The sequence below is a fragment of the Kogia breviceps genome, chromosome 7 (assembly GCF_026419965.1).
Source record: "Kogia breviceps isolate mKogBre1 chromosome 7, mKogBre1 haplotype 1, whole genome shotgun sequence".
Lineage (NCBI taxonomy): Eukaryota > Metazoa > Chordata > Mammalia > Artiodactyla > Physeteridae > Kogia > Kogia breviceps.
In genome coordinates, this window is record NC_081316.1 from 110,975,533 (window position 1) to 110,998,353 (window position 22,821).

Below are 22,821 nucleotides of genomic sequence, written 5' to 3' on the forward strand. Positions count from 1 at the left end.
ACAGAACCTTTAGCAGGAAAAGAAAAGCCCTCAGCTCAGCTGCGGAACAAGCAGAAGCCCTTGTAATTCACCTCTAAGAAAGTTTGAAATGAGTATCTATACAGAAGAAATGAACACAACATTGTAAATCAACTATACTTCAATAAAATTTAAAAAACAATTAAAACAGCAAAAGGAGCATGGCACTCAGGACTCCCTCCCCAGAAAGGTCTGCCCCCACCCTCGACTCCCTGGGGGGGAGGGCTTGCCACAGTTGTGGGAAGTTGCACTTTCTCCTGGGCTCTGACCCCCACTTCCATCCTCCTTCCCTCGGCACCCTCACATTCAGCATTTCAACTCTATTGTTTCTGCTCACTTAAAAGCTACCTTCTGGAGCTGTTTCCAGACTCCGTGTACAGAGTTGCATGGGCTTTCAGTGGGTCTCCCCAATCCTCTTTTTCCCATAAGCCCTCTTACTTTCAGTATGAAATTATGCTAAAGGCAATGTATTTTTTTTTGTCCAGCAATACATATGTTATTTGATAGCAGAGGTGTCTATATATTTTATTTCAGGTTTATGAGCATGTAGTTTACATAAGAAGACATTTTTATTAATTAATTAGTTTATTTTTTGGCTGTGTTGGGTCTTCATTTCTGCGCGAGGGCTTTCTCTAGTTGTGGCAAGCGGGGGCCACTCTTCATCGCGGTGCAAGAAGACATTTTAAAAATTAGAGTATAACAGGGCGTTCGAGACCATGTATACACATCAGTTAATTTCAGCTTGGATTTTTTTAACACATTAACATTCGGACCTACAAATACCACGTGCAATCCATGTGTTTCAAATAAATGGGTGCCATGTTGTTCAAACTAAATGTTCGTGTTCGCTACGTTTTTCTTTCAGCTTGCCGCTCTAAGCGCTGCATGAACTACATCACACAGTTGTACTCAGAGGCAAAAACAAAGACGAAGGAAAAGGCACAACCTTCACAATTAAAAGGAGAGCTCACTCATATACCAGAGAGCATCGTGTAGTGCTCCTTGCAACAGAAAACAGGATTTCAGGGCAGCCTCATCAGCACCTCAAGCGGAGCAGCCTGTGGGAAGGAGCATAATTACCATCACGTGAAGAGAGAAGAAAAAAAAAAAAAAGTACTTTGAGTGCAATGCAAGATGGTGTCCTCCAAGCGTAATCTGCCCCGGACCCAGAGCAACAAATGAGGACTAACCGGTGGACATAAAGCTTTGTAGTTTAAAAAAAGAAAGAAAGAAAAAGAAAAGAAGACAAAGACCCTATTATGCCTGACACTACTTCACAGCAGGAGGGTTCTACTAAACTTTGGGATGGGGTCAATGTGACCAGCTAACATCTTACTGCAAAGGGAACGGGAGATATTATTAGATGCTGGGCTCTAGTGGAACTACTTTAAAAAAAAATTTTTTTTTTTTTGTCTTTCTTTCTGGTTTCCAAATAAAGAACTTCGAGGTGAAAAGGACCCAAAGAAGGTCTCTAATCCTAGGAGCTTACTTTCAAGATGCACTTTAAGAAGCTGTAACCAGCCCATTCCCTGTCTGGGAGAAGTCATGCAAAACAATGAGTGAGTCAGATAAGCATGAAGGTCCCAAGATTAATGCCCCAAGACACAAGTGCTAGTTCAAGGCAGACCCAAAGTTTCCATTTTCTTCTAGTTGTCTTGCTAAATCACAAGAGTTGACCTGGTAGACAATGTTTTTACCAGGACACTTCATTACAAAAACACGTAGGAAAGAAAATAATGAGCTGAATTTCACGATTACTGACCTAATAGATGCTTTTAAAAAATTATTTAATAAAGAGCAGAATATGTATTTGTGTTTCTAGTGGTTGTTCCAAGTCATACTTCCTCCTCACTTTCACACGTGAAAGTGACATGTGACATGTCTTTTCTTCCCAACATTTATGACATTTCTCATTCTTTGGACCTGAATAAACTAATTCTAAAATAATACCACCTGCCCCCCTGCCACTGCTCTACCACACACATGAAAATTATGAGTTTGTAATTTGTTACAGGGGCCAGATCCAGCCAGGCTGATTTTTTTCTCATGATACCATTTTTTTAACAATCACAAAATTACTGAAAGGCATAAGGATAGAACGAAACACTTTTCCCTCTAAACCACTGTAAGTTGACATGATGTCCTGTCACCCCACAAATGCTTTAGTGTGTATTTCCTCCAAACAAGGACACCCTCCTCTATAACCACAGCTCAACCCCCCCAAATCAGGACATTAACATTGACGTTTTTGTACTGCAGACCTCAGACTTCATCCATCTATATCTCCGATTGTCCCAAACCTCCCAGGGGATCCGGTTCAGAATCACATGTCTCATTTCCATCCCATTCAGTTTGGCACAGAGTGCCTTCCCTTTCACGAGCTGGACAGTTTTGAAAATTACAGGCTAGTTATCTTGTAGACCATCCCTCAGTTTGGCTTTGTCTGCTGGTTCCTCGTGGTTGGATTCAGGTTATGCAACTTGGACAGGATTATCACGTCAGGGATGTTTTGTTTGTCACGCTGCATTTTATTGATCCCATTACTGACGATATCCACCTTGATCACTTGATGAAGGTGGTATCTGCCAAACTTCTCCATTGTAAACTTACTCTTTTCTGCTTTCTAAGTTAATATTTTGTGGGGAGATGCTTTAAAACTATGTAAATATCCTGTTCCTCATCAAACTTTCAAGTTACTCACTTACTGATCGATACCTGTATGGAATCATGGTTTCCTCTGTTATTAAACAGGCTACAATCTGTTACTATCCTGTGTTAGTCACTGAGTTATACTCTGTTACTGTTAAATTAATCAGCTGCTAATCTGATGATCAAACTGTGGAAACAGGCTTTTGTGTCCTTCTTGTCCTCAAGCTTCAAGAACTTGCTTGCTTTCTGGTACAAAATATTCCAGGCTCATCTAAAACTCTTTCGGCCCCAGCCTTGTCATCAGCCATTTCTCTAAGGATCCCTGGTTCCTTTTAGTGGAAAATGGTATTTAGAAGCCAAAATCCAGGGGACAGGTGTACTCACTGCTTTGGGGCATCATTGTTTTCAAGTTATCTCAGTAGACAGAGACAGAGAATATATGAGAATGCATACATACAAGGGTATATATATGTCCATGTATGGATATATTTAAATTTATCTCTTGAAAACCATGCATTTATTTTAGCTTTTCCCCCTTTCTGTACTTGTAACTACCTTTTCTGAGAAATCCAGCTTTCATTATCCTTAACATATTCACTGATTTGCTCAATCCCCTGTATGTGAGCTTCTCCCATCTCTGCTACTATCCTGTTCTCCTTGAGGATGCTGGAGTTCTGACTCCCCACTCTGTGCCCCCCACCTCTCCTTGTGGATGCTCTCCTCACCAAGCATGGGCTCTGACCACCCCCCCCCCCCCAGCCACTGTCTGGAAGCCCTGGCCACACACTTAGTGCTGTATGGTAACCCTCCTCACCCACTCAGGCTCAGACCCTTCATGCTGGGCAGCCCTTCTAGGGGCACTGCCACCTCACAGGGCTGGGGCTCAGACACCCCTCTCCGGGCTTCCACAGCTTCTCCACCAGCCCCCCCCTGTGGATGCCTACTTTGCTAGATCCCGCCTAATGACTTCAGGACTGAATTGTTCTGGAAGAGAAGGGAAGTGGTGGAGTTAGAAGAAGGGAAATGAGCCAGATGTCCTGATTTCTAAGAGAGTTTTAATGTACAAAGACATCAAGATGAGGCATGCCATTTATAGTTTTGTAGCAGCTCAGACAAATCATTCACCAAGCTATTAAACTGAAAACAACCCAGAAGGAAAAACACTTTCACTTCAGAGATGGTGCTTTTCATGGCTGATCAAACCACACTGCTGTATTGTGCTACTTTGAGTCTATGTTTGCAGCTTAATCCTCCCCAAGGATGTTCACTGGGACTGCTTCCATTGTTCCAGGGCCTTTTACTCAAGAGGCAAATGAATATGCCAACATTATAGTATTGATACCATGTGAAGCAGAGGTAAGCAAACTTAGCTGATTGTCAGATTTACCTGAGAGGATTTGAAAAACAGGGATTCCCAGGTTTGCCCTGAAAGATTGGTCTCAGCAGACCTAAAGGCAGAGCTTTGGAACCTGCATTTCATTTTTTTAAAGCTCTCTAGGTGATTCCAATAGGTTTGGGTGCCCTGACGTAGCACAAATCAAAATTTTTCAAAACATAGCTGAAGTTGAAATATTATCATTAAAGCTGAATTAGAAATAATATTTAGAAATATTATATTTTCCTGGAGGTAGAAGGACCTTATGAGTCATCTAGTCCTACCTGATGTAGAACTACACCCCAATCCACAGGCCAAACGCATTCTGTGGGCAAAAATAGTTAACGTTCATGATGCCCAGCCTATCGTAGTTTCTCAATGTATATTTGGCCAACAGCAGAGGGAAGACAGGTAAAAGAAAAGGACATTTGAAAGGACCTATTATGAGCCACTTTATATAGGTAATCTAATTTAATCATCGTAACATTCTTGCAAGGTAGGTATTATAATGCACATTTGACACAAAAGAGCTGCTCTAAACTCTACAAAATGGCTTAGGAGACCACCGTTTAACCAGGTAAGGAGAGAGCCCAGATGCTGATCTGGGTCTGTCTAGCTTCAATGCTATGCCCCTCCAACCGTTATACTAGGGTGACTCCAGGGCGACATTTAGGAAAAAATGAGATGTTGGGTAGCTATGCTCATTATCTTTCAAATGCCCCTCCTCACTCTCCCCCCTTTCCTACCTGCCGGGTGCCCTGGAACATTGCCACTGCGGAAACATCAGCAGGTTGCCTTGCCCTCTCTCTGGCTTCCAGTTGGGGAATGTGGATTCCCGGCAGGCGAGCAGAGGATGTGTGTGCAAGATTGCTAGGAACTGACTGGGTCCCCCGACTGGAGGTCACATCTCCCATCAGGCAATTCTCTCTGTCTCTAGTTTGGGAATCTACTTGCTTCCCTCACTTCAAGCCTAGAGGGATCCTGCACTGTCTTCTGTGGTTCCCCCAAAGCTTTGGAAGGAGTTCACTTATTAAATCTCCTCAAATTGCCCAATGCGAATGTATCACCTGTTTTCTCCAGAAACCCTACCCAATACAGTAGATATATGTATAGATTTCTTGCATCTCAACAAATCTGAATCTAGTTTTATAGATAACCATAGAATATGATCATTAGAAGGGATCTTTGAGTTCATATCAAGCATTTCCTAAAATTTTGAGGAACACTGGTGACCTAGAAATGTTAATGGATGCTCCATGAAAAAAAAAAAAAAGTTTTCTGGGGTCAAATAAGTTTGGAAAAGGTTGAAGGTTATATCTCCCTCATAGAGATGATGAACATTAACACAGTAAAGGCTCTGAAAAGTCTTCTTATAAAGGAATCTGTTTGGCTTTGTTTAACCCAGCAAAGATCAAACTCACTCAACCACATAAAGCAATTTGTGATGGTTGCCCACCCAATGACCATTGGCCAATGGCTTCCTCCTTTCTAGTAGATCTGTGATTTTGTTCTAGTATCCACCCCCCACTGTGTAGTCCTGTGCTTCAGGGGAGGCAGGCCTCCCTCCCAGCCATAAAGAAGAATCATGATTGGTTTGAATTAGCCATGGTTCCACTCCCCTTGCCAGTGGTCAGTTTCAGCTCGGGCACATAAAATCCTGCTGGCCATTGAGATAAAGAAGATGTGGTACATATATACATCGGAATACTATTCAGCCATAAAAAATGAAATAATGCCATTTGCAGCTACATGGATGGACCTAGAGATTATCATACTAAGTGAAACAAGTCAGAAAGAGAAAGACAAATACCATATGATATCACTTATAGTGGAATTTAAAATATGAAACAAATGAACTTATCTACAAAACAGAAAAAGACTCACAGACATAGAGAACAGACTTGTGGTAACCAAGGGGGAGGGGAGTCGGGGGAGGGATGGAGTGGGAGTTTGGGATTAGCAGGTGCAAACTATTATATACAAAATGTATAAACAACAAGGTCCTACTGTATAGCACTGGGAACTATACGCAATATCCTGTGATAAACCATAATGGAAAAGAATATGAAAAAGAATACATATATATATGTGTGTGTGTGTGTGTGTGTGTGTGTGTGTGTGTGTGTGTATAACTGATTCACTTTGCTGTATAGCAGAAATTAACACATTGTAAATCAACTATACTTGAAAAAATAAATAAATAATAATAATGCTGGCCATTGAGACAGGAGGGGAAGTTCTTACAGGGCTTCTGGGAAAGATTTCTCTTAATGATAAAAAGAGACACTCAGAATGAAAACATCTTGCTTCCCCTATAATGTTGCAATAACTAGAAGTGATGCTTAGAACTGCCACAGCTATTTTCTCCCCATCAAGGAATCGTAGCTAATGTGGTGAGGATGCAATAGAAAAGAGAGAGTACAACTAACCCTTGATGATTTTGCTAAGCTGCTGAGTATTTCAGAACTCTTTGTTAAGTGAGGTAAAGATCCCTATGTTGTTATGTAAGCTGGGCGAACTGGGTTTTAAATTATTTTCAGCTTCTAAATGGAGCACCTTTAAAACCACAAAACAGTTGTTTTATGGAATATTATTGTTCTAACAAACACAATTTGGGAAACACTGACTTTGAGCAATTATTTTGTATTTTAGAAAGGGAACGGAGGCCCAGAGAGGTTTTGTCAGCTATCAAAGTCCACACAACTGATTAGTGAGACAGGATTAGAACCTTGGGCTCCTCCTGCCTCCTAAAGAGACCAAAGCAGGATCTTGTCTCATTCCTTACATATAACTTAAGAGAGCGTTTCATGCTTACTTCTTTCTGCTTATTGGAAGATGGAGTTAAAGAATAACCAAGAAATCTCTATTTAATGATCCTTCTTAGCTTTACCTTCTGGAGATGAAGTCAGAAAGATGTTTATTTTATTTCCTCTCAAATGACTCAAGAAAAACCAAACCAAAATTCTCTGGCTCCAAGCATCTCTCATTAGGTAAAAAGAACAGAGAGAAAAATTATACTACCCAACAGACTAAGCACACGTCAAGTAGGGAGTCTCCCCACAGAGGAAGAGGATGGTTTGAACTGCTGATCATTGATGAGGTCACTAATTTAACCCAACAACATAATCTCCTGTTACTTTCTCTGGCTGAAGTCATGGTAATCTGCTATATTTATAATGGGGTTTTGATCTAGATGAAATGCAGTTCTATTTTTACAGTGTTACACCTTCTAAGAGAAGTGCTTTTCCTTCCTGTAATGCATTCATGAGCAAATTTGTCATCATAGATCACTACTCTAGACCTGTTCAAATATGCTAATTTTTCCCTACTTTTTCTGCTCTACATCCTATTTTCAGACAGAAACAAACCAAAACTAAGGCAACAACAACTTCTTATATTCTCCCCAAATGCCTCACAGTTTATTTTTTAAAAAGCTGTCTTGCCTAATTGTAGAGAGACTAAACTTTGTAAGAGCACCTTGTAGTGACACTTATCATAAAAAATATTTCTGCCAGGTCTTTTGCAATCCCCTGAAACAATGGGTCACAATTTTTTTGTTTGTTTTTTGCGGCACGCGGGCCTCTTACTGTTGTGGCCTCTCCCGTTGCAGAGCACAGGCTCCAGACGCGCAGGCTCAGCGGCCGTGGCTCACGGGCCCAGCTGCTCCGTGGCATGTGGGATCCTCCCGGACCGGGGCACGAACCCGTGTCCCCTGCATCGGCAGGCGGACTCCCAACCACTGCGCCACCAGGGAAGCCCTGGGTCACAATTTTTAATTAAGACAGGATGCCTCTTTTGAACCAGGCCCTAATTTGTGAAATAAAAATTGTGTCCCATTAGAAAAATACTAAAATCTATGACTTCCAAAGTGGTTTGAGAGAGACTAAGTCTCAGATGTCCAGATGAAATTTTCAAATTAAGTTACTCCCTTTGCTAGAGACAACAACTAAATATTACTCTTTATTATTATTATTATTTTGGCCGTGCTGCGGCTTGTGAGATCTTAATTCCCTGACCAGGGATCGAATCCAGGCCCTCAGCATTGAGACTGGATCGCCGGGGAATTCCCTAAATATTACTCTTTAAAACAGGGGATGCTTTCTTTCTTTTGCTTTTCCCTAATTCCTTATTCCTACATTGCGTTTAGCTGGTTTTGGTCATAGAATAACTTCCTGTATCTTCAGGTTCCTCATTTGTATAATGGGGATAATAATTGCCACCACACAGAATTTGTGTGAGGACTAAATGAGATAAGAGAATACAGGCAAAGTGTCTAGCCCGGCATTAGACATGTGTAAGTACCTAACAAATGTTTGTGTTTTTCTCCTCCACCTTAGATTCATTGTTTTCTCCTCGTACTAGTTTTAGACAATGGCATAGGGACCCCTGAGTCTGGTTCTACTTACTGAGAACATCCTGATAACTGGATAAACAGAATTTTAACTTTAAAGCTACCCAGTCAGCCTGAAGACTTGTAATGAACTCTATCACCTCCTCTCAAAATAAAATCAGTAGCAATTAGAAGAATATGTTTTTGTGTTGTGTTTTTAAAAAATTTTTTGGTATGCGGGCCTCTCACTGTTGTGGCCTCTCCCGTTGCGGAGCACAGGCTCCGGACGCGCAGGCTCAGTGGCCGTGGCTCACGGGCCCAGCCGCTCCGCGGCACGTGGGATCTTCCCGGACCGGGGCACGAACCCGTGTCCCCTGTGTCGGCAGGCGGATTCTCAACCACTGCGCCACCAGGGAAGCCCGAAGAATGCGTTTTAATACTGGTGTAATAAAATAAAAATTTTATATGTGATAAAGGTGGTATCTCAAATCAGTTGGAAAAGGTCAACATTTTACTAATTGGGCAGCCGTATCGAAAAAGGTAAAACTTGATAAATACATCATAAACCAAAAATGAAATTCAAATAGATGCAAGGTTTAAATATACAAATGAAACCATAGAAATACCAGGAAAAAAAAATCGGTTAATTGTTCTATAACTTGGGAGTGGGATAAACTTCCCTCATCATGACTCAAAATTCAAAAATAAGAGGGAGGAAGACTGATAAATTTGACTACATAAAAATAAATGTCTCTTGTGGCAAAAAAATAAATAAATAACAAACTACAAGCTGGGAAAAAAATATTTGCAACTAAGATCACCAACGGTAAAATCCCTAAATATAAAGAGCTTCTAAAAACTAAGAAGAAAAAAATCAATACTATGCCACCAAAAAGGAGCAAGGAAAAAAAAGGCAAATTTTTCTTAAACACATAAGAAATATGTAACAAGGAAATGAAAAATGAAAACTACTCTAAAATTCTATTTCTTATCGATCATACTGGCAAAAATCCAAGCACTTCACAATACACTTCGTTGGCTAGGCTGTAGGGAAACAAGCACTCTCTTATGTTGCTGGTGGGAATGTAAAATCATCGAGCCTCTATGAAGGGGAATTTGTCAACATCTAACAAAATTACATTGGTACTTACCTTTTAAGCCAGCGATCCCACTTTTAGGAATCTAACCCAAAGGTAAAGGGAAAAATTATAATTTGACATTATGAACAGTTGTTTACTCACAATACTTCTGACAAAAAATGTGTGGAGTTTTTTCCCCACACCAACCAATTCTCCAACTCTCTAGACACCAGCTGGGTGTCCTGGAATGCAATTCACTTCTGACACTAACTACCTGGTCTTAGCACAGATTCCACAGGTTAAGGGCTCAGTCCCACAAGACTGCCCCCACTTCAGATACCAATCACAGGTAGCAGGTCCCTAGGTTACCCACAACTCGTGTCTGATTTAACTGCAGATTGGAGGTTCCCATGACCCCCTCCTCAGGTTCAATTAATTTGCTAGAGTGGCTCACAGAGCTCAGGGAAACACTTTACTATTACTGGTTTATTATAAAGGACGTTAAAAATGATGCAATGGAACAGCCAGATAGAGAGGCACATACGGCAAGGTCTGGAAGAGTCCCAAGCTTCAGTCCCCATGCAGTTGGGCTGCGCCACCCTCCTGGCACATGGCTGTGTTCACCAGCCCGGAAGCTCCGTGAACACCATCATTTAGGGGATTTTACGGAAGTTCCATCATGGAGGCATGATTGATTAAATCATTGAGTGTTGGTGATTAGCTCAATACCCAGCTCCTCTACCCTCTCCTGAGACTGGGGGTTGGGCTGCAAGTGCCAACCCTCTGAGCACAGGGACAGTGCCTCTGGTAAACAGCCCTCATATCCCGAAGCTATCTAAGGGCCCAACCAAGAGTCACCTCATTAGCATAAACTCAAGGATGATTGAAAGAGGCTCATAATGAACAATAGAAGAGGCTCCCCTGACTCCTGTCACTCAAGAAACTATAAAAGGGTTTTATAGGCTCTTGTGTCAGGAACCCAGGGCAAAAACCAAATATTATGATAAATGCTGCTCCTATCACCCTTCTTACTTAGGAAATTACAAGGGTTTTAGGAGTTCTGTGCCAGGAACCAGAATGAAGACCATAAATATACATATTTCTTATCACAGTGTCACAGCTATTCATTGCAGCACATCTGTAACAATTCAAGTATCTATCAATAAGGGGCTGGTTGGGCACACGGTGGGGTATAATACAGCCATGAAAAGGAATGATGAGAAAGCTCATTACATATGTCTATAGGGTGATCTCCAGGATATGTTACTGAGTGGGGAAAAAAAAAGCAAAGTGCAGAAGAGAGTACATAGATTCCTTTAATCTGAGAAAAGGGGTGGGTTACAAATAAATAAACAATAAATAAATAAATAAATAAATAAATAAGCTCTTTCTCTTTTAAAGGAAGGCTAAGCTAAAACTAATAAAAATCATTGCTTATATGAGCTGAGAGGGAACTGAGTGGAGGGGATACAGTTAGAAGTTAGACTTCTCAAAATGTACCTGACTTTATAGTGTTGACTTTGGAACTATGTAAGTGATTTACAAAATCACTTAAAAATTAAATCAAAAGTAAAAATTAATTTCTCTTTTAAAAAATGCCACACAGAGAAGAATTAGTTCAGCTTACCTTAAAATATACATTTGACTGTGTACACCAACAGGATATATCCTAATGACAAAAAGAAGTGCAAACAAATCTTAAACTGGTTTCAGTAGTTGTATTGTTAGTTACCACACCAGGACAGCCACTTTGAAAGCATAATATATATTGTGTAGGATAAAGTGCATAATTTACTATGTTAATATCATTGGAACCACGATTTTCAGCACAAGAGAAAGAGATATAAATGTAAAATCAAATAAGTTAAAACCCTGTATTCTTAAATTTGAATTGAAAACAAAAGCATGCACTTATAACGTATTTTTCTCTTGGAGAGAGAAATAAAAAAGTATTTTCTAGCTTTTCCCACTGAAATGACCTGGAGACAATTACCATTTCAGTAGCAATAAGCATCCTCAGTGCCCAGACTGTGGTCTCTAAATAACATTTAACTAAAACTACCCAAAGCTCCTTGAAGAAATGGCTAAATCCAGGTTGGGGCAAGAAACGTATAAGATGAGCCTGAAACATTTTATACCAGAAAACAAGGAATTTATCAAAGACAAATCAGTTTGGGAGACTGCTCAACTACCAACTCTTTAATCTGAAATTTAAAATACATTTGCAATACTTTGAAAAATCACTGTGCAACAAAAATAGCCATAAGTGCGTGAAAAGGTGCTCAACATCATTAGTCATCAGGAAAATGCAAATCAAACCTACAATGAGACAGAACTTCACACCCACAAGGATGGCTATCATAAAAAAAGACAGACAATAATAAATTTGGGAAAGGACATAGAGAAATGGGAACCCCCATAGATTACTGGTAGGAATGTAAAATGTTTCAGTCACTTTGGAAAACAGTCTGGAAGTTCATCGAAAGTTCAACAGAGAGTTTCCATATGCTCCAGCAATTCCACTCCTAGGTATATACCCAAGAGAACTGAAAACAAATTTCCACAATGGTAACTAGACTTATCATGGTGATCACTTTGAAATGTATGGAAATATTAAATCACTATGTTGTGTAACAGGAACTAACAGTGTTGTAGGTCAATTATACTTCGAAAACAAATATACAAACTCATGGAAAAAGAGATCAGATTTAGTGGTTATCAGAGGCAGGGGGTGGAGGGAGGGAGGATTAGATGAAGGTGGTCAAAAGGTACAAACTTCCAGTAATAAGATAAATAAGTACGAGGGATGTAATATACAATATGATAAATAAAATTAACACTACTATATGAAAGTTGTTAATAAATTAAGTCCTAAGAGTTCTCATCACAAGGAAAAGAAATTTTTTTTCTGTTTCCTTAACTTTATATGAGATGATGGGTATTCACTAAACTTACTGTGGTCATCATTTCATGATATATGTAAGTCAAATCATTAAGCTGTACACCTTAAACTCCTAGACTGCTGTATGTCAAGTTATATCTCAATAAAGCTGGAAGGAAAAAAAAACTGCCTAAGGGAATAGGGAAAAAAGAACTATCCACATAAAAACTGCATGAATGTTCACAGCAGCATTATTCACAATAGTGAAAAGGTGGAAACACAAATGGCTATCAATGGTTGAATGGGTAAATAAATATTCATACAGTGAAATATTATTTAGCAAAAAAAAAGGGAATGAAGTACTGACACATGCTACAACATGGATGAACCTTGAAAACATTATGCTATGTGGAAAAAGCCAGACACACACACACACACACACACACACACACAAACACATATTGTATGGTTCCATTTACGTGCAATGTCCAGAAGAGGCAAATCCACAGAGACAGAAAGTTGATTAGTGGTTGCCAACGGCTGAGAAAATGGCAGGGAATGAGGAGTGACTGCTTTGGGAGAGATGTTCTGGAATTAGTTGTGATGATTACACAGCTCTATAAATATACTAAAAACTACTGGATTGTGTGCTTTAAAGGGGTGAATTATGTGGTATGTGAATTGTATCTCAATAAAGCTTTTATTTTAAAAAATCACTGTAGAATTTGTTTGGATCCTGATTCAAACCCACCAATTATAAAAAGACACACAGAAGACAGCCTGGGAAGTCTGAACACTGACTCAGTGTTAAATGATATTAAGGAGTCATTAATTTTATTTCAGATGTGACAACGCTATTGCAATTATTTAAAAATTATCTCTTAGGGAACTTCCCTGGTGGTGCAGTGGGTAAAACTCTACACTCCCAATGCAGGGGCCCCGGGTTAGATCCCTGGTCAGGGAACTAGATCCCACATGCATGCCTCAACTAAGGAGTCCGCATGCCGCAACTAAGAAGCCTGCACGCGGCAACAAAGATCCCGCGTGCTGCAACTGAGACCGGGCGCATCCAAAATAAATAAATAAATAAATATTTTAAAAAAAATAAAAGATACATCCTTACATGCTTACAGATGAAAGCTCATAACAGCTGAGATTTACCTTTAAATAATTTGGTCGGAGTAGAGAACAGTGTGTGTAGAAAGAAGATTGCTCACAGATTGAGCTTTTTTGAAGCTGGACGAGGGCTACCTTTCTCTCTACTGTTGTATGTTCTTAAATTGCGATAATACAAACGTTTTAAAATGATTTTTTTTTTTTTTTTTTGCGGTATGCGGGCCTCTCACTGTTGTGGCCTCTCCTGTTGCGGAGCACAGGCTCCGGACGCGCAGGCCTAGCGGCCATGGCTCACGGGCTTAGTTGCTCCGCGGCACATGGGATCTTCCCGGACCAGGGCACGAACCCGTGTCTCCTGCATCGGCAGGCGGATTCTCAACCACTGCGCCACCAGGGAAGCCCTAAAATGATTTTTAGAAAAGAAAACCAAGGAATCAAAACAGAAGAAGAAAGGAAATCGTTGATTATTTGTTAATTTGTATTCATAAGAGCCATCATATGGGATCATCTTGTTCCTAAAGCTTCTGATCCCAGCAGGCAGAACTACTTTCCCTCCCTCCAGGCTCGCCCAGCACTCGACTAGCTCTCCTAGAACAGTGTTAGTGCTCCCTGCACATCTCCCTGTTGAACTGCATTTACACAGCTTGAGTCCTCTAAAATTCTCAAGACTGGTTATGCTAAATAAGTACATTTTTCTGGATGATTGAGAGTTTATCCCTTGAAATTTTAAACAGTTTAATATTTTGGATAAAAATCTGTAAAATATATTACCTGATTTTTACCTTTCTAGTATTTATTAAACTGATCTATTTTATATGAGTATTTTAAAATTAATCATTATGAAAATTAATCACGCTTGCTGTAATACCGTGATTCTCACACAGGGTTTTCAGCTATGCGGTTGCTTGTTGCCTACACCAAAGGACCCCAGGTGGCTCTGGGTCTTTTTGAACATCTCTTATGCTATTTCTGTTCCTTTACTTGCTGGTACTGTCCCTTCTTTCTGTCCTCAGAGTGCCCTTCTCTCCTCCTTCCTAATTTACTGCTCTTAATTGAACATATAAGTGAAGGAACCAGACATGTAAACTTGTTAGACTTATAGAGAGTAACCACACTTTCCGGCTATCCAAGACAATTTCAGGCCATACCTATTGTCTTATTTTATTTATTAATAGCATATTTTTTAGAATTCTTGAATGTATTCTGAGTTTTAATAAGTTATTTAATCATCCTAGTTATATGCCACATATGAGCATATCTCTAGAAAAAGGCCTGATGGGCTATACTTATCTACTCCATTCAAGTGCTGAAGTGTAAGGCATTGTGGCTTTTCCTCAATGTACAGTGAGCATCTATTAGTTGTCATGGGCACAACTAGTCCTGGGTCTCTCAGAGCTTATAGTATAGTGAGGAGGTGACAGAACCATTAACAGCTAGTTATAAGTCAGTGCCATGCATGTGTCGGTACAAAGACAGAATCATGCACTTGGGTACCTTGTGGCCACAGACCAAGGGCCGTTAGTCTAGCGCAGGGTTTGTCAACCTCAGCACTACTGACATTTTGAACTGGATAATTTTTTGTTGTGGAGGCAGTCCTGTGTATTGTGGGATGTTTAACAGCATCCCTGGCCTTTACCCACTAGATGCCAGTAGCACTCCCGTTAAGTCATGACAGTAGAAAATGTCTCCAGACGTTGCCAAATGTCCTCTGGTGGACAGAACCACCCTGGGTTGAGAACTACCCTATTACTATCTATTTTGATCATTTTTTGACTTGTTTTTCTCATTCTTCTTTGTGTTTTTGTTAGTTCAGCATCAGATTGCCAGTTTGATTCTGAACAGATGATGTACGCACAAGCACTGTGCAAACGCCGGGAAGCTGTTAATCATATGTAAATTATCATCATTATTACCACAATAGTAATGCACTTTACAGCTTTATTTTGTTCATATGCGTGCACCCTATAATCCTTAAGAATTCTGCAGAATAGCGTATCACTGTGCTGCTTATTAAACCACTGTCTCTCAGCTTCTAACACACTCATGCCCTCTGCTGTCAAACGGGGGCAACTTCTGCAAACCTCATTTCTCCTTGGCCAGTCGCTCCTTGTTAGGCTCTGCCAGTAGGGGGCGGTAGAGGGACACTACACAGCTTGAGAAGGAAAAGGGGCTGTTCCTCCCCTGCTTCTTCGCCTCAGAGTCGTCCTGACATATTTCTTCACCCCCGCAGCTCAGCCTGTTTCAGTAGCAGCAGTTGGTGCCAGTTTTCCCAGTGCTCCCAGAACCAGCTTCATCACACCTCTTAAAGACACCAGCACTCATCAGCTTGGAATTTCCTCCTCACCCCAGCACTGGCCCCTTTCTAACAGCTTCTAAATGTTGATCGTTACAAATTCTTCCCTGTGTTCCCCCAGAAATGGGGGGGGGGCGTGTAATTGTTTCCTGTAGCTACTATTCCCAGGATACCTGGGCTCCCTTTGCTACTTTTCAGTTAATAAATCTTCATATTAAATCATTTCCATTAAAATAACTGCTGTGGCTTTTGTCTCCTGCTTGGACCCTGACTGCCACCTGTGACTCTGAGTAAGAATAATCAGGACAGCCATTCCAGAAGAGGAAGAAGGAAAATCAAGTTCACGGTATTCCATCCTCTGTGCGTGACTAGTCTCTGCAAGTAGCTGCTGGATTGGTGGATTCCTGACTCATAGGAACCACTCATTTTCAGACAAGCAGAATAAACTCTTTTCTGGATAATGCAGAAAATACTTGAAGAGTCTGAAGAACCATAGCATCGATTTCCACAGACCAGTAGATGAGACAGTCAAAAAGTGGAAATGACTTAGCCCTGATTATATAACATATCCTGTAAGCTGCTATGAGGAATAAACCCTTCTGCTTGGAGTCTGTTTGCATGTTTGCAGTTGCTCTAATGTTAACTGTATAATATGCGGGACAGAACAACATCAAAGCTTTCAGCAACCTTGCTTTCATTTCTTCAAGTAACATTGAGGTCCTGTTCTGTACTCACAAGGTCCCTGCTGTCAAAAAAGTTTTTTAAAAATCTAACTCTAGGGCTTCCCTGGTGGCGCAGTGGTTAAGAATCTGCCTGCCAATGCAGGGGACATGGGTTTGAGCCCTGGTCCGGTAAGATCCTACATGCCGCGGAGCAACTAAGCCTGTACGCCATAACTACTGAGCCCACGTGCCACAACTACTGAAGCCCGCACGCCTAGAGCCCGGCTCTGCAACAAGAGAAGCCACCGCAGTCAGAAGCCCACGCATGCCACAACTAGAGAAAGCCCACGTGCAGCAACGAAGATCCAACGCAGCCAAAACAAACAAACAAACAAAAACCTGTTACTCATTTTTTTTAAATGGTACAACTGAGTACTAAAGATATTTTCCAATGCTCTACGTTTCCTATCATTAATGAGATAACTGGTATTGAAGAATTCTTGCCTCTTTGAATACAGTAATTCAAATCTATTTGTGGTTTCAATGCTGTGTTAATATGAACATAATTCCCAACCATTCCTTCCTTTACTCTTCTTTGAAGATTTTTTTAATAGTGTAATATTCTACACATACATAAATGCATAGCTTAATGAATTGTAATAAAATGAATATCTATGTAACCAGCATTAAAAGTCATGAAATATGATCTCAAAGGCTATTTACAATAGCCAAGACATGGAAGCAACCAAAATGTCCATCACAGAGGAATGGATAAAGAAGATGTGGTACATATATACAATGGAATATTACTCAGCCACAAAAAAGAATGAATTAATGCCATTTGCAGCAACATGGATGGGCCTAGAGATTATCATACTAAGTGAAGTAAGTCAGACAGAGAAAGACAAATATCAAATGATATCACTTATACATGGAATCTAAAAAAATGATACTAATGAATTTATTTACAAAACCGAAATAGACTCACAGACTTAGAAAACAAACTTATGGGGAATTCCCTGGGGGTCCAGTGGTTAGGACTTGGTGTTTTCACTGCCGGGACGGGGCTCTGATCCCTGATCAGGGAACTAAGATCCCGCAAGTCATGTGGTGTGGCCAAAAAAACAAAAGAAAAAAGAAAACAAACTTATGGTTACCAAAGGGGAATGGTGGTGGGGAGGGATAAATTAGGAGTTCGGGAGTAACATATACACACTACTATATATAAAATAGATCAACAACAAGGACCTACTGTGTAGCACAGGAAACTATACTCAATATTTGGTAATAACCTATATGGGAAAAAAATCTGGAAAAGAATACATATATATATACATATATATGTAGTACATATATATACACAACTGAATCACTTTGCTGTATGCCTGAAACTAACACAACATTGTAAACAATTATACTTCAATTAAAAATTAATTAATTAAAGAAAAGATGCCACTAATAAAAAAAAAGTTATTTCCAAATCAGTCAGAGGCCTTTTAGTCAATTCCAACTATATTTATTTCAATAAAATAAAGGAAGGTGGAAGAAAATTACTTTAAGTTTTTGTAATGAAATTTGACCAGTAAATGAATAAATCATTGTTGAACTAAAAGTCAAAGGTGACAGCAGATATTTTAAAAAATAATAGCATCAACCACAAGCATATGAAACAAAACTAGGATGTAGCTTTAATCAGTCATGCATCCCTGAGTCATAATCAAATCAATCAAGCAATGTTGTAGGGTTCAATTATTTTACCATAATAAAGGTTTTAATTCCCTTGTCAAAAAAAATCTAACTCTAATAAAAAGCATAATAAAAAATGGTAAAAATTGAGTACTCAAGATTTTTCCAATTCTCTGTGTTTCCGATCATTAATGAGGTAACTGATATTGAAGAATTCCTGCCTCTTTGAACTCAGTTATTCAAATCTATTTGTGGTTTTAATGCTGTGTTAATATGAATATAATTCCCAACCCTTCCCTTCTTTACACTTCTTGGAAGATTTTTTTAATAGTGTAATAGTCCACACATACATAAATGTATAGCTTAATGAATTGTTATATAATAAATATTTATGTAACCAGCATTAAAAGTCAGGAAATACGATCTCAAAGGCACTCCTACCTAAAAATCCCCACCCTGCCCTGCCCATCAGAGCTGACCACAATCCTAACTTTATGAGAATCACTACTTTGGTTTTCTTTTCATAGTTTTCTTTACTAAGTATGCATCCATAAATATAATAGTTTAATTTTGCCTTTATAAATTTTTTTTTTTTTTTTTTTTGCGGTTCGCCGGCCTCTCACTGCTGTGGCCTCTCCCATTGCGGAGCACAGGCTCCGGACACACAGGCTCAGCGGCCATGGCTCACGGGCCCAGCCGCTCCGCGGCATGTGGGATCTTTCCAGACCGGGGCACGAACCCGCGTCCCCTGCATCGGCAGGCCACCAGGGCGCCACCAGGGAAGCCCTATAAATATTTATATACAAAATTATTTGGTTTTTTTTAAACTCAATATTATCAATATATTTTTAAGATGCCTCTGTGTCATTGCACACAGCTGTGTTTCATTCATTTTCGCTATTGTATAGTAGGTCAGTATACGGAATACTATAGTTTAATTAACTATTCTATTGTTGATGGACATTTCAGTTATTTCCAGTTTGGGTGCCCAGAAGCACACACTGTTGTGGGGTAAATACCTAAAGGTGAAATTGCTGAACCATAGAGTGTACACATTCTAGCTAACGTCAAGCCATTTTCCAAAGTGTCTGCACGGCCTCACACTCCCGTCTGCAGTATATGGGGGGGGAGTCTTTGCTCTCCCTCCTCCCCAGCCCTGGGCGCTGTCAGATATTTTAACGCACGCCCAACTGGTGAGTATGGAGCTATATCCACGGTGGTCTTAATTTACCTGCTTCTGATTATTAATGAATTAACCACCTTTTCAATCAATAACAGTTATTGGCCATTGGGTTTCTTTGGGGAAATTCCTGTTCAAGTCATTTGCCCGTTCTTTAATTGGATTCTTTGCCTTCTTAACTTGGAAGAGTTCTTCACGCTTCCCAGCAGTATGTATCGCAAATATCTCCTCCCACTCGGTGCCCTGTCTTTCCTTGCATTACAACTTTGGAAAAGCCAGTGAGACCTGCGAGCGGCTTCTTCGAGAGCTCCCGGGGTCCTGGGAGCTCTCCCCTGGCCAGCGTCATCACAACCGTTCTCACCCTCTCCACCAGGACAAGACAAGGCGCGGAGTGATCGGGGACGCTGGGGCCCCGACCGCACCGGCCCCGCCCTCCCGGTGCGGCCCCACCCACGGCCGGCAGTGCTGGCCGAGTCGCGCGGGGCGGGCCCTGTTGGCCCCGGTCTCCAGGGCAGCGCTGGGCGACGCGGGGCGGGACCGGGAGGCGCTGGGCTGCCGGGCTGCGGAGGCGCTGAGGATGAGGGCCCGCCGGGGTCGCGGCAGCCAGGAGCGCCGGGCAGGTGACTGGCGGGGTGGGCGGCGCGCCAGAGGAGGGGATTGGGAGGGGTGGGCCTGGGAGTGGGGACGGCAGGAAACCTCTAGAGGAAACTGGATCTGGACGGGGAGAACTCACAGGAGACCGAGCCGGGAAGCACTTGGGACCCAGGCGGGAAGGGCAGACGGTGGCCGAGCAGGGACGGGGCCCGGGTGGCCGCGATCTGGAAAGACTTTGGCGCCCAGACTCCCAGAACAGCCCTAGCGTGGGTTGATTAGACCGGTCCAGGGCATCAGACCCACTGGACCCATCACTTCCTGGGCCTTAAAATGCTCCTGGTTGCCCAGTCTTGTCCATCAGAGAAAAGGCGGGGGGAGGAAATAAACCCAACTCCCCTTTGGGCAGCTTCGGGCTTGTTCCAAAACAGGGACACTTATCCTCTACCACTCATCTTAGTAGGTGAGTCCTTAAAGCAGGGCTTCGTTTCACCTGCAGAAGGAAATGTTTCTCCCAGTACTAATGGGCTAGGCCCAAGGTCTTTTTTTTTTTTTTTTTTTTTTTGTGGTACGCGGGCCTCTCACTGTTGTGGCCTCTCCCGTTGCGCGGAGCACAGGCTCCGGACGCGCAGGCTCAGCGGCCATGGCTCACGGGCCCAGCCACTCCGCGGCATGTGGGATCTTCCCGGACCGGGGCACGAACCCGTGTCCCCTGCATAGGCAGGCGGATTCTCAACCACTGCGCCACCAGGGAAGCCCTAGGCCCAAGGTCTTGAAGGGACCCCTAGGGAATTAGCCGTTTCTTAGTGCCACCGGTTTATCCCTGTATGTCTTGTTTACTTAGATGTGTCAGCCCCTCTTGGTCAGAAATTTCAGTGAAAAACTTTGTGCCACTAGGTAGCCACATTCACTACATTTAAAAGGCCCACTTTTAATTTATTTCAGCTATCAGCTTTTCCTACTTTAATCCCATGCTTTTATAAAATCTCACCTTCCACAGAAGACGCAACTTGGATGGTATCTGCCTTTGCTCTCTTCATAATCTCCCAAACTTCATTAATGACAAAAATTATATCTCCTTCAATGGACATTTTAAATTGATTAACTCCAAGAAATCCTAGTCCATGTCATTTAAAAGAGAAATTGAAGGGACTGAATTATTTCATGAAGGAGCAATTCCAAATTGAAATATAATGATTATTTTAAGCTTCTTTCTTTAAGATCCCAAGTACAGTGACTTGAACTCTTAAAGTAAGACTGGTGTTTACTACAAACTGTTTCAGTTAAAATGTGTTAGTATTTGAGGGATTTGCCACTTCCTAAAAATATCCTAAAAGCAACAGTTGATCTGCTTATCAAAATTAAAATAATATGGTAGAAAGAAATTAGTTTTTTTTTTTTTTTTTTTTTTGCAGTACGCGGGCCTCTCACTGCTGTGGCCTCTCCCGCTGCGGAGCACAGGCTCCGGGGCGCAGGCCCAGCGGCCACGGCTCAAGGGCCCAGCCGCTGGCGGCATGTGGGATCTTCCCGGACCGGGGCACGAACCCATGTCCCCTGCATAAGCAGGGGGACTCTCAACCACTGCGCTACCAGAGAAGCCCCAGAAATTAGTATTTTTAAAGTAAGAGAATTAATACAGCAAACTGGTCCCTGCAGTTTGACAGTAATATGTTAGTCTACCAACAAGGGGGAACTTTGAATTAAAAAGAAAACCATAGATATTTAAATATCAGATGTATTTAAGTATGAATGTTACCTTTGGTCTGTTTTGTTTGTTAAGGTGCTTTCCTCCAAGGAGTTGAGGATGTTCCTTGGAAACATTAGCAACAAGGTCAACTAGGATTAGGAAGAAGGCCGTGTTATTTAATTAAAGAGAGGATTCGCCCAAAGAACAAGAGCCAGCCATTAAAACAAATTTTACAGTAATCTCTGATGAGAAAGGTTGTTTTTGTTACCTGACATACAGAAAAAAAAAAAAAAAAAACAAAACAGCATAAAGGCAGTGAGATGGAAGACAGAGCAAACAGAAATGCCAAGTAGCGATGAAAGGAAGCACATCCAAAAACATCATTTCCTTTCAATCCTGTCCGAACTCAAAGCATCCTTTCCGTAAACCATCTCATGGGTCTTTATGACAGCCCTTTGAGACAGGGAGCGCTCACTTGGAATCATACTCTTAAGCTAGTTACAGGGGAGCCGAGCTGTTGTTCAGGCCCATCTTCCACCCACCCAACATTCCCCAGAACAGCATTCCGTTCAGGTAGGTGGACACCCAGCCTCTGCTACGAGTCACTGAATGGTAGAATTCACAAGGCCACCAAATCTTTTGTTGAACGGTTTTAATCATTATCATGGGGTTTTTTTTTTTCCCTCTGAGCTGAGGTTGATCTCCATGTAATGTCCACCTAAATTACACATTCCTACCTAACAGCAATCTGGATATCAGAAAGTCTTCCAAATGATAGAGTCAGCCAATATAGGTTTAGGAGCAAAACAGCTTCCATCAGCTTTACAGTTCCAACTGTGGAAACCATACTCTACTTCTCTCCCCCTCCTTTATTTTCCAAAAGGCAGACCCTGAACCTGTTTTACTCTGTCCATAAATACTACTGAACATGGCACATTTATATCAGTGCCCCGGGTCTTGGAAATAAGGCATTGAAGTACTACTGTCTGTAATTAGCCATTTTGCTTTGTCCGGGCTTATCTGTAACAGCCCCTTGGAAGCTCAAAAAAGGAATCCAGTCATTTAATTTTCTCAATAAAGCTGCATTTGATTACTCAGACTGTTTATGAGCTCTACATCAGATGTGTTTCTGTAGAGAGAAAAACATAATAGTTTTTCCAATAGACCCTTCTCATACACACAAAAGGGGGCATACAAAAGCCTGCAGGTAATAACAGGGTTCTCTTATTTAATTTTTTGATTAACATTGGAATTAAAGAGATTTCAGTAGTCAC

At 41.2% G+C, this 22,821-nt stretch overlaps 1 protein-coding gene across 2 annotated transcripts in view; it reads left to right on the top strand.

Moving 5' to 3' along the window:
* Nucleotides 1–19,782: 19,782 nt before the first annotated feature.
* The window catches only part of JHY (junctional cadherin complex regulator), a 67,691-nt gene continuing 64,652 nt past the window's right edge, over nt 19,783–22,821 (top strand). The window contains exon 1 of one of the 2 annotated variants that reach the window (XM_067039507.1): nt 19,783–19,889. The gene's annotated coding sequence lies outside the window, so the exon portion shown is untranslated. The remainder of the gene's footprint in view (nt 19,890–22,821) is intronic. The other variant, XM_059068253.2, reaches the window with a different exon arrangement.